Genomic DNA, 12,457 nt, shown 5'->3' with positions numbered 1-12,457 from the left:
GCTGAGAAAAAATAAGAAAGGAAAAGATAGAGGCTATATCTTAGCTATTTAAAATTATAATGCACTAGAATTGATAAAAGATGTACACACAAAAAAATGCAAAAGAATAAAGTTAAAAATAAATGCCATAAATATGGTCCAGACAGTAATTGTTAAAATAATTCAAAAGAGAATAAGGCTCTTAACTGTCATCAATTCTTCTAAATCTTTTGCTTTGTTCCCAGTTCCTAATTATAATGCTCTTTTATAACGCATCCTATTTTTCTTTACAAAGTAAAAAATAACTTCTTCCTAGGACCTATTTGGGGTAGCCTAGTGTCAGAAATCCATGTAAGTGAATTTTCTCATCTGTCAACGGCTTCTTTCCTTTAGAGAGTGTTCTTTCCCCCTTTTTGAATGTTACCAATTTAATCAAAAGAAAGCTTAGAGTTGCCATCTATGGTTAAGTTTCTTGTCTTTATTTTTCTCTTTACTTACAGAAACACCTCATATTTTAATTATACAGTTTATTTATACAAACAGAACAAGCACTTTGAGTATATTTTTTTAGATGAGAAATGAAGGTCGCAGATATACTCTTGCCTTCATTAACTTTAAATATTTCCTTTGGCTTTTCCTATTACAAGAATAAAATATTCAATTTACCACCCCTTAGCATGCTAGATGCTCAGTATGCTTTCCATTTTATTAATATTCTATTGATTTTAATATAATGTAATCAAATATTTAAACTTTAGTTTGAACTAACAAATAAGAACCTTTAAAAACATAAAATTATATATTTATATGTATATATATTTTTGGGAGTCAATATTTTAATTATAATACTGTTTACAGAGCTGAACAAAACTAGAAAAAGAGAGTAGTTGGCTCTTTTTTCCCTTTTTAATTGAATTTGTTGGGGTGACACTTGTTAACAAAATTATGCAACTTTCAGGTGCACAATTCCACAACACATCATTTGTACACTGTACTGTGTGCTCGTCACCCCAGGTCAAGCCTCCTTCTACCACCATCTATCGCCCCATACCCTCCTCCACCTCCCCCAACCCGCACGGCATTTTATTAATATTCTATTGATTTTAATATAATATAATAAAACATTTAATTTTGAGTTTGAACTAACAAATAGCAACTTTCCAAAAACAAAATTATATTTTTAAGTGCAAAATAAAATGGCTTCTCATTTCATTTCTACACTCTGAGATATACAGCAAAATTATGATAATTTTATTTCTAAGTGAAGATGAATTTAGCACAGAATTAGCACTGTTTATAAATTTTCCCTATGGATTCAACAGGTTAAGCAGTTGATCAATCAATTGTTTTTTCTATTCAATATTTATGTTAGTGTAAAACAGAATAATTTCAGATATACATGGTGTAACACTTCTAGGGATAAGTGGATGAAAGTAGGAAAATATCATTTATTGAACAGTTATCACTACCACATATTGTGGTAATCACTGTACAGTATAGTGGTTAGAATGGTTTTGTTTGTAAATAATGGAAAATTTTAATTCTACTTAAACTAAAAAAAACTTTTTTATGTCTATAACAAAAATTGAGAGTTATTGGGGTTCCAGCAACAGTTAATTAGATAATCAGTGATAACAGAAATAAGCATAGTATCTTTCTACCATTTTCAGTTTTATTTTATCTGTAGACTTCTAGCAAAATGACTGCAGTATCTCTGGGCATTATATCCAGACATTAAAACATATCTGGAAAGAGAATATAATTTACAGAGCTTCACCTCAAGTGGTTAAGAAACTCCTTTGACTCCTCTGCTCCTCTGCAAATGGCCCCTCCTATTTGCTTCCCAGAATTGGGTCAGATGCTTAGGCCTGCACCGATTGCTGGCTAGCAAAATGGGAGCGCCGTGACTGGGTTAGACCAGTCAGGAATAACCTTGATGCTGGACTAAGGCTTCACATTGCTTTGTGGAGTGCGGATATCTGCGCGATACTGGGCTTTGTTGCAAAGAGGAACAGCATGGAAACGGCGGAGGTGCTGTCACGGGAACCTGCTGCAGTAATTAACAGTCCCATCAATTCCTTCTTCCAATCTTCCTACCAGCTCCGAAATGTAGGCTATTTACACAATAGAAACTGAGACCTGGAGAGAGAGAATTTTCCTCGGATTACAAAGCTGTAATATTACTGGACCAGGATTAGAAACTGCCCAAACCCAAAGCCTGCATTCTTTCCACCAAACAGTGTGGTGTAAACCTAGAAATGCTGAACAATCAAAAACGGTGTTGAAAGGGCTCTGGTTTCCTCACGTGATGACAGGATATATGCTAACCCTACATAAAATTCAAAAATTTGTGAAAAAGTTTTTTGAAGTTTTTCTTCTGCCTTTTCCAGCTTTTTTCTAAAATTGTTTACCAATTAAATCCCTTTGGGAGATAAGTTTTCTTGCATGCCAAAGCAAAGCAAGCCAATAAATAACCCTGTATTTTCTGGATTCTGGTTGTATTCAGAATGTTTACAGCAAAAACAAAAAACTAGCACCTTTTAAATTGTCAGCGAAAGAATCAAAGATTGATGAAGATAAAATTTTGTGTGTACTCACTGACAATTTAAGAGTGCTTTAGGGATGAGAGGGTTAATATCATGCCTTAGTCAAAATAATTAAGGCTGGAAAATAATTAGGGATCAGGCTTGCTGAGTCTTTCAAACCAAAAAAGACCTGCCATGACTGATCTTTTCTGTTTAGGAGTTTTAAAATATCAGATCTAATTGTAAGCAAAAGCAGGAAACAAAGACTGAGAATGAAAGCAGTGTAGAAAGTTACTTTCTTCTGTAAACTCCAAAAGCCGAGAAACTGTAACAAACATCATGTGAGGAGAGGTCTTTGCTAAGGCTTTAAATCAAACATGACTGAGGATGGATTGCATGGCAGATGGAGCAGACTGAGGTGGTAAGCTTTTATGTTTATTATTTTAAAAATAAACAGGAGATTGGTGTGATTGTGTGTGTGTGTATGTACGTTAAACGGAGAAAATAATTTTATAATCTTCAAAACACTTACCATCCAAACTACAGCTTCAAACTTTAAATAAAGGTTTATAGCTCCCTTATCTCTACTCCTTTCCTCAAATTCTCTTTGTAGAGGGCATAGGAGAGAAAGTAGAGAAAGAAGAGAAATCTCTGACCACAATCCATCTTTTTCAATGCAGGCTTCTAAACCTAGTTAAGCAGGAAGAGTAAATATCTAAACCTAATAAGCTATTGGAACTTGTTTTATATTATCCTGGATTCTTTCATGCTTAAAACAAATCTGTTAATTGCATAAAGTAAAAATAAATGTTATTTGGTTTAGTAGAGATGACATTAAGGAGCAGAAAAATGAAATAACCACTAACACAGGAAAAATAAAACTATGCCATGATTTCATCTTGCTGTATCCAGACCATTCAATAAAATGCTTACAGATACACTGTCTGGCTTTAATGAAATAAGTTGGTTAAATTATGGAAAGAGATTCTTCAGGTCAAAGCAAGGCTTTGAGATATGTAGGCCCCACTCAAGGCTGTTTGTCCTGTAATCTACAGGCCAACTGGTCAGGTAACGTTAAGACCTACTACATCTGATGGGAGAGATCATTTATATTACAATAGGTAAGGTGGCGCATTTTTACTGTTGATGCAAAATTTTTGTAAGGATTTAATCGGCTTTAGCTTGCTATTTCCCTCTCCTCCCCTTTCCGTTCCTCCGCCTCCTCCTCCTTCTCCTTTGTTTTTTTTGGGGGGAAAAAAAGGCATAAGATATGATCCATAGTTTGAAGGCAATTTAATTACTTTAGACATATTCAAAGACCTAGTCAATGGTGCCACTTATTAATTATAGCTGATATGACAGGCCTCAAAGACTTAAAGAGCCTAAGAAGGCCAATCCAGTCTTTATTTTCATGTCACAATTTAGATCACCTAATTTTTCATCATGTTTTGAGGGAAACATTTTATAGTAAAATTAAAAAAAAATTATTGTGTCTGCCAAACTCCCAGGCTTTTCCTATTGATCCTCAAAAACACCATAAAGAACATATTTGCCAATGATACATCTGATAAAGGGTTAATATCCAAAATATGGAAAGAACTCATACAACTTAACAGAAGGAAGACAAACAATCCAATTTAAAAATGGGCAAAGGACCTAAATAGACACTTCTCCAAAGAGGACATACAAATGGCTGAGACATGAAAAAATGTTCAATGTTGCTAATCATCAGAGATGCAAGTTCAAACCACAATGAGGTATCATTTCATACCTGTCAGAATGGCTCCATCAGCAAATCAACAAACGACTCCCCGCTGGAGAGGGTGTGGAGAAAGGGGACCCTAGTGCACTGCCGGTGGGAATGCAGACTGGGGCAGCCACTGTGGAAAGCACTGTGGAGTTTCCTCAAAAGATTAAAAATGGAGCTGCCTTTTGACCCAGTGATTCCACTCCTAGGAATGTATCCTAAGAATCCTGAAACACTAATCAGAAAGAACTTATGCACCCCTATGTTCATAGCAGCACAGTTTACAATAGCTAAGACCTGGAAACAGCCCAAGTGCCCATCAGCAGATGAGTGGACAAAAACGCTGTGGCACATTCACACCATGGAATACTATGGGGCTGTGAAGAGGAAGGAACTCTTGTCCTTTGGCACAGCATGGGTGGAACTGGAGAGCATTATGCCAAGCAAAATTAATCAGTCAGAGAGACAAGTACCACATGATCTCACTCATATGTGGAATCTAATGAACAAAATAAACAGATGAACAAAATAGATTCAGAGAAAGAAGCATGGAACAGACTGAGGGGTCTCAGAGGGAAGGTGGGGGTGGGGGAGTGGGTAGAGAGAGATTAATCGAAGGATTTACATGCATATATGCGTAACCCTTGGACACAGACAATAGTGTGGAGAAGGCCTGGGGATGGATGCAGGGTTCAGTGTATAAATGTGGGGGACACATCTGTAATACTTTCAACAAGAAAGATAAATTTTAAAAAATAAAGAGCAGTCAGAGGTACCTTATGCGTGAATAAACCTGATAGTATCATTACTTTTAGAATAATAGTTACTAGTCTGTTTACTAGTATGTACATAAACCAAACTTGTTTGATCACACAGAGGAAAAAATGAATTCCTATCTATGAATATGTAGATATGCCAGAATGATAATATACGGTATATATATTACCTATGAAGCATAAACAAAAGTGGACTTTAAAGAGGATAATGAAAAATATATGCTGATCGAAGTTCTGATGTTTCCCTCTCTCACCCAATAAACTGTGCATCCTCTGGGCAAGCTGGTCCCAGTTGAGGGTCTGTACTCATCATAAGCACGATCGTTTCTGCGCGTTCACTTTTGCCTTCTCCGTGTCTCTGTCTTACTGAAAGTTGCAGCTCAGTAAGTGACAGGTGAATGTGTGTGTGAATGAATAAGTCAATGACTCTTACACCAAAGCATAACAATAAGAAAGAAAAACAGCTTTTACAGGTAAGGTGTTTGTGTTTATTAGATTTAATATTTTTTTTCATCAACTCATATGGACCTGGTTTGGTTAGGTCTTAACCGCAGGTGTCAGTGTAGAATTCTGTACTTGTGAGGACGTTAAGGCGCCTAAATGTCTTACTCCACAAAAGCCCTTGGTGTTAGGAGGCAAGGTTTATTTTTGTTTTATAAATTGGTTTCCCCATCAAACAAATCACTGAAGGACAATAGGAAAGAAACAGAGGCCTGGTTAATTCAGCCTAAATCCTTAATAATTTTTTCAATTAATAAGCTTTATTTTTAGAACAGTATTAGGCTCACAGAAAACTGAGTGGAAAGGACAGAGTTCCCACGACCCTCTGTTCTCGCACATGCACAACCACCCCACTATTGATGTCCCTCACCACAGTGGTCCAGTTGTGACAGTCAGTGAACCTACATGACACATCATCATTACCCAAAGTCCATAGGTGACATTAAGGTTCACTCTTGGCATTGCCCATGCTAAGGGAAGGATAAATGTATAGCAATGTGATACTACCATGATAGTACCAGAAGAGTTTCATTACCCCAAAAATCCTCTCTATTCCAGCTATCCACCCCTTCCTCCCTGCTAACCCTTGGCAACTGCTAATCTATTTGTCTCCATGGCTTTGCCTTTTCTAGAATGTCAGGCCATTGAAGTTACACTGTAGGCTTTTTAGACTGCCTTCTTTCACTTAATAATATGCATTTAAGGTTCCTTTGTGTCTTTTTACAGCTTGATAGCTCATTTCCTTTTAGTGTTGAATAATATTCCATTGTCTGATGTACCACAGTTGACTCACCCATTCATCTATGAAGGGCATCTTGGTTACTTCCAAGTTTGGTCAATTATGGATAAAATTACTATAAGCATTCATGTGCAAGCTTTTGCATGGATATAAATGTTAAACTTTTTGGGTAAATATCAAGGAATGTGATTGCTGGGTTGTATAGTGAAAATATATTTAGGTGTGTAAGAAACTGACACACTTTCTTCCAAAGTGGCTATACCATTTTGCAATTCGATTAGCAATGAATGAAAGTTCTTTTGCTCCACATCTTCACCAGCATTTGGTGGTGTCAGTGTTTTGGATTTTGGCCATTTTAATAGGAATGTAGTAATATCTCATTGTTGCTTTAATTTATAATTCACTAATGACATGTGATGTTGACCCTGTTTTCATAAGCTTACTTGTCATCTATATATCTTCTACAGTGAGGTGTCTATTATGATCTTTTGCCTGTTTTTAAAAATTGAATTGCTTATTTTGTTATTGTTGAGTTTTAAGAGTTCTTTGTATGTTTTGAATAATAGTTCTTTATCAGATGTATCTTTTGCAAACATTTTCTCCCAGTCTGTGGCTTTTTTTCTCATTTTCTTGATAGTGTCTTTTGCAGATCAGGAGTTTTTAATTTTAATTAAGTCCAACTTATTGATTGTTTTTTGTCATGGGTTTTGCCTTTATTGTGGTATCTGAAATGTCACCACTATGCCCAATATTTTATAGATTCTCTCCTCTGTTATTTTCTAGAAGTTTTATAGTTTTGGATTTTTTTTTACATTTAGTCTATGGTTTATTCTGAGCCAATTTTTGTAAAAGGTAAAAGGTCTGTGTCTGAATTAATTTTTTGCAGTTGTCCCAGCACTGTTTGTTGAAAAGACTATCTATATTGCCTTTGCTTTAGGGCTAAGATACTATTTTTTTATTTGGTAAAAACTAGTGGGATTCTGAATATATTTTATCAATTAAGTCAAGAGTAATTGCTATAGGATTCAATAGTGAGTGTAAAAGAAAATACAGGAGTCAAAATACCCCCATCCAGTGTTTTTGACCTGAGCATTTTCGAGAGAGTTGCCACTTATTGAAATAGGAAAGACTAAAAGAGAAAACATGTGAAAGGGGTGGGCTGGGGTGAAGAGATGATCAAGAATTCATTTGTGTGATGTTCAGTTAAAGATGCCTACTGTGCATTCAAACAGAGAAATTAGAGTCAGAGAGATACACAGTTCTACATTTCAGAAGAATTATTAGGTCTGTATCACTCACAATTCTTTTTGCAATATTTTTGCTATTGAATTATAGTTATTCCACCTCTAAGGTCTAGGTTTGTGTTTCTTCTTCCATAAACTTTCACATTTAATTTATATTGTTTGGAGCAGTGGGAAGTTTTTGGTTATACTCCTGTTTAGTAATTGTATAGCCCCTTGTCTGTATGGCTTATGTGTATTCTCTGTTTATAATTAATCTGAATTATCCCAACCATGCAAAGTAGAGAAGCAGGAAAGCCCTTATGAATTGTGAACCAAAACTTAAAAAAGATTACTAAACTTTTAGCTTCCAAAATAGATAAAGTTATTATAACATCTAAAACATAGTAACAAATCTAGTCAAGTAAAAATAAGCATAAGTAGCACTATTTTTATCATCAGATTAGTATTATAGTCTATTCTAAAACTTTACTAATGTACCTCAATTACTCAAACATCTTATCAAAATAAATATAAGTACTTTTCCCTTTTTTGGCATTTTAGAAATTATAAAACATTGAAGTGGATGCTGAGAGATAAATGTGAGAGGGTAGGATAAAACTATGTTCACAAACCATGATACACACAAATCAAAGATTTCATCAATGTGATGACAGGTTAGGGCTCTGGTATTAAAATCACAGGAGAGCCATCTACCACGGAAGTACATATCTACACATTATGTTTTGCTTTAATCTCTGAGTCTAAATATTTGTTTACTCCAAATATTTGAAAGATAAACTGACCAAATAAAAGATTATCTTTGACTTACTCTAGGAAGCATGACCAATTTTTTCACTTAAACCTCACCTGACCTCTCTTTTAATACCTGGTGAAAAGATAATGGAGAAGACTTTAGATCTCGTTAAATACTGCTTAACTTTGATGACTTATATCCTTCTAACCAACGTCTGCTGCTAACTGCAGTCTAGGCTGTTAGACTAGTTATGGAAATAAAAAATGAACAGAGCTAATGTAAAAAAAAACACCTTTGATTATTTTAGTTATTAAACTTTTTGGAGTTTTGTATGAAAAGGTAGAGATGTGAATGTCTGCCAAATTTGTGTTCAGATAATTGCAAGGGATGAATTGCAATTATCACAGACACACACACACACACACACAAACCATTTAATTAACAGCAAGACAGGTTTCAAAAGTAATTTTAAATTTTGGGCTTTCAACTATGCATTTTAACATTTCTAAGTATTTTGCTGGCTTGGGGTTTGCTATAGATATTTTGGTACTATAATCTACCTTTTACATTTCATTTCAAGATGTATGTTTCAGGAAAAGCTATATATATCCTCAAAACATAAGTTAAAATAAAAGCAACATTGTTATGTTTTATTATTTTCAAAAGCCTTTGTATCAGTTAGGGTTCAACCATAGAAGCAGAACTAATAGGAGATATGTATCTGTTATCTGTATCTATTGTCCCTACCTATCTCTATCTGTATCTCTATCTATCTCTATCATCTATCTCTATCTATCTCTATCTCTATCTCTATCTCTATCTCTATCTCTATCTCTATCTCTATCTATCTCTATCATCTCTATCTCTCATCTATCTCTATCTCTATCTCTATCTCTATCCCTAGATCTATATCTCTATCTCTATTATCTCTATATCTCTATCTCTATCATCTATCATATCTATCATCTCATCTATATATCTTTATCTATCTATGTCACCTATATATCCATATTATCTATATCTATATATGATCTATATCTACATCATCTATCTACCTATATATCTATATCATCTAAATCTAATCATCTATATTGATATCGTCTATCATCTATCTATCTATCTATCTATCTATCTATCTATCTATCTATCTATCTATCTATCTATCATCTATCTATCTATCTATCTATCATCTATCTATCATCTATCTATCATCTATCTATCATCTATCTATCTATCTATCTATCTATCTATCTATCTATCTATCTATCTATCTATCTATCATCATCTATCTATCATCTATCTATCATCTATTTATCTATCATCAATCTATCTATAATTCTTCTATAAAAAGACATGCTACAGAGAATTGTCTTATCCAACTATGGGAGCTAGTGAACCTGTCTCTGTGAGACTGTTGTCTCCTTGCCTGATGCTGGAGCTCAGAACTCTCCAGAAAGACAGTTAGGAAGGGAAGATCCTGCATGGGGTGAAACCTATAGAATATGCCCCAACAGAATTGACTTGAAGCCTGTGTCCATTCTTGTTGGTCTGATCTTGGTGATAAGGAAAACTTGGGGCAACTGGAACCATGGATCTAAACCTACATACTGGTGTAGGAATCAGAGAAGCTGAAAAGGAATCAGGTTAGACAGAGAAGTGCAGGCCCAGCTGCCGCTTCACATCCAACATCAGCAACCACACTGACACGCTAGAGAATGGCTGCTGCTTTCCTTCCACTTCCCTAATCGCACACAATCTTCCTCGTGGCTCACCCCAAACAGATACATATGACAAAAGGAGAATCCTGGAATGTTTAGTACAAATTAACACATCCTGTCAAATTAACACACCACAAAGCCATCAATAATTATTTAATACTTTTTGGAAATGATCAACCCTCAGTACCACTTTCTGTATGTTTTGTGTGCATACGAAAGAATGGCACAGACTTTTATCAAATATACACACCAGCAAAAGAAGACCATAAATATACAGAAACATCACATACTTTTTGGGGGAAATCTATTCCTCAACATTTTATTTTGAAAATTTTTGAGCCCACAGAATAGTACAAAGAATCATATGATGAACATAGGTATTCTCTTTACCTAGATTCATACTTGGCAGGCTTATTTATGATGTCCTATAAGTTGTACACCTCTTACTACACACACACACACACACACACACACACACACACACGTGCTTGATTTGAACATGAATCTGTAAACATCATGACAGTTCACTTCCTAATACTTCAACATCCTGTAGAAGGAAGGGACATTCTATTATCACTGAATTACCCATATATTAATATATACATCATAATCTATATTATAAATATATTGTTATAATTATCATCCACTTGAAATTTAACATTATCTAATACTATTACTAAATATATAACACTTCTTAAATATCCCCCAGTTGTTCTCAGATGTTCTTTCTAACTTGCTTTCACCTGTGTTCGTTTTCCTGCTCTACCCTCCAATCAAGGCTCATGCATAGCATTTAATCGTTACGGACTTTGGTCTGCTTGAATGTAGGTCTTTTCTCCTCCATTTAAAAAAAAAAAAATCTGTCATACCAAATGTTTTAAGAGTCAAGGCCAGTTTTTTAAAAAGATTCCTCAATTTGGGCTTGTCTGATGTTTGCATTATTTGGGAAGTATCTTATAATGAGGCATTTGTATGCTACCGGACTTTAGACAAATGTGAGCATTTGTTGGTGACTGAGTGCATGGAAGTTCTATATAATACATTTGTTGGAAAGTATCTGTCATTGTCCTCTGCTTCTATTCTATTTTCCCTCCACTACCAGGTTTTTTCATGACAACAATAGACTATTTGCCACTTCTAGGTCTATTAAAAGGTAATTGTAGTTATGTTTCTATGGTGACCACAGGTTTTATTAGTGACACCTTTTGGGGGGATGATCCTTCCTCAGGCGTGTCATATTCCTTAGCATTTACCTTGCATTCAGAAGGGCGTGCCTAAGAACGGAAGTGTATCTATGCCTGGATTTAGATTTCTTGCCCATTACAAGTAAAAAGTGAGTAATCCAGTTTATCAATTCTACCTTACAGATAGGTTAGCTAGATTGTAAGCACATTAAATCCCACGACAAAAGAAACATATTGTTAAAAAAGAAATAAAATGCTGAGCATCACATCTCATAATAGGGATTTTTATTATATGCTTTAAGATTATTTAATTTTTGTCTCAAAGTGAAATGTATATATTAAAGTTTATGGAATAAAAAATTACTGTGACCCTATATAAATGAAAATAAGTTAAAGTTAAGCAGTGATATTTGTTTTACCATTCCTCTAGCATCTATTACAAGGGCCTAGGAGTGGAAAGGAAGGAGTAGTGTTTTTATTTTTTATTTTAAAAATATGTCTTTATTGATTTCAGAGAGAGGAAAGGAGAGGGAGAAAGAGAGAGATAAAAACATCAGTGATGAGAGAGTCATTGATCGGCTGCCTCCTGCATGCCCCCCACTGGGGATCAAGCCAGCAACCAAGGCATGCACCCTGACCGGGAATCAAACTATGATCTCGTGGTTCATGGGTTGACACTCAACCACTGCACCACACCAGCCAGACAGGAGTAGTGTTTTTGAATGACTACATTAATAATACATCACATAATCATATAAATAATATATGTTAATTTTAATACACTTAAAATATTCTAAATCTGCAATAATTTTTTTATCAATGAAGACAGAATAAAGAAATCTATCAATTTGGGGATGGACTATATATTTTGACTTTAAGAAGGTATCTATTTGCAAAGCCTGGGGGCCCCTGCTCTACGTTAATTTGTAAAGGGTCGAGTATTTCACTTTATTTTATTTTAAAGTTATTTAATTTTGAATAGGTAATATAAAATATCCTTAAAATTTTCCAGATTGTAAAAGTAATATTCTTTTCAAGCCCTCTTTCCCAGCCATCTCCTTTTCCCAGAAGCAACCATTTACCTGTTTCTTATAGGTCCTTCCATAGATAGTTAAGCTTTTACAATCACATATATTCAGCTGGTAAGCCCTGGAAAGGCTATATAATGGGTGAAAATATTGGAACCCTTCCCACTACTTCAGCTTAAGTATAGTGCATGCCTTCAGTTTCTCCAGGAGCTGGCCTGCCCTCACCACTCTGTCCTTCCAAGCCCTGGTACACCCCCACCGCCCTTAGTACAACAAATGAAGC

This window comes from Miniopterus natalensis, chromosome 1, assembly GCF_054644295.1.
Source record: "Miniopterus natalensis isolate mMinNat1 chromosome 1, mMinNat1.hap1, whole genome shotgun sequence".
In the NCBI taxonomy this organism is placed as follows: Eukaryota; Metazoa; Chordata; class Mammalia; order Chiroptera; family Miniopteridae; genus Miniopterus; species Miniopterus natalensis.
Note: the sequence above shows the minus strand (reverse complement) of the source record.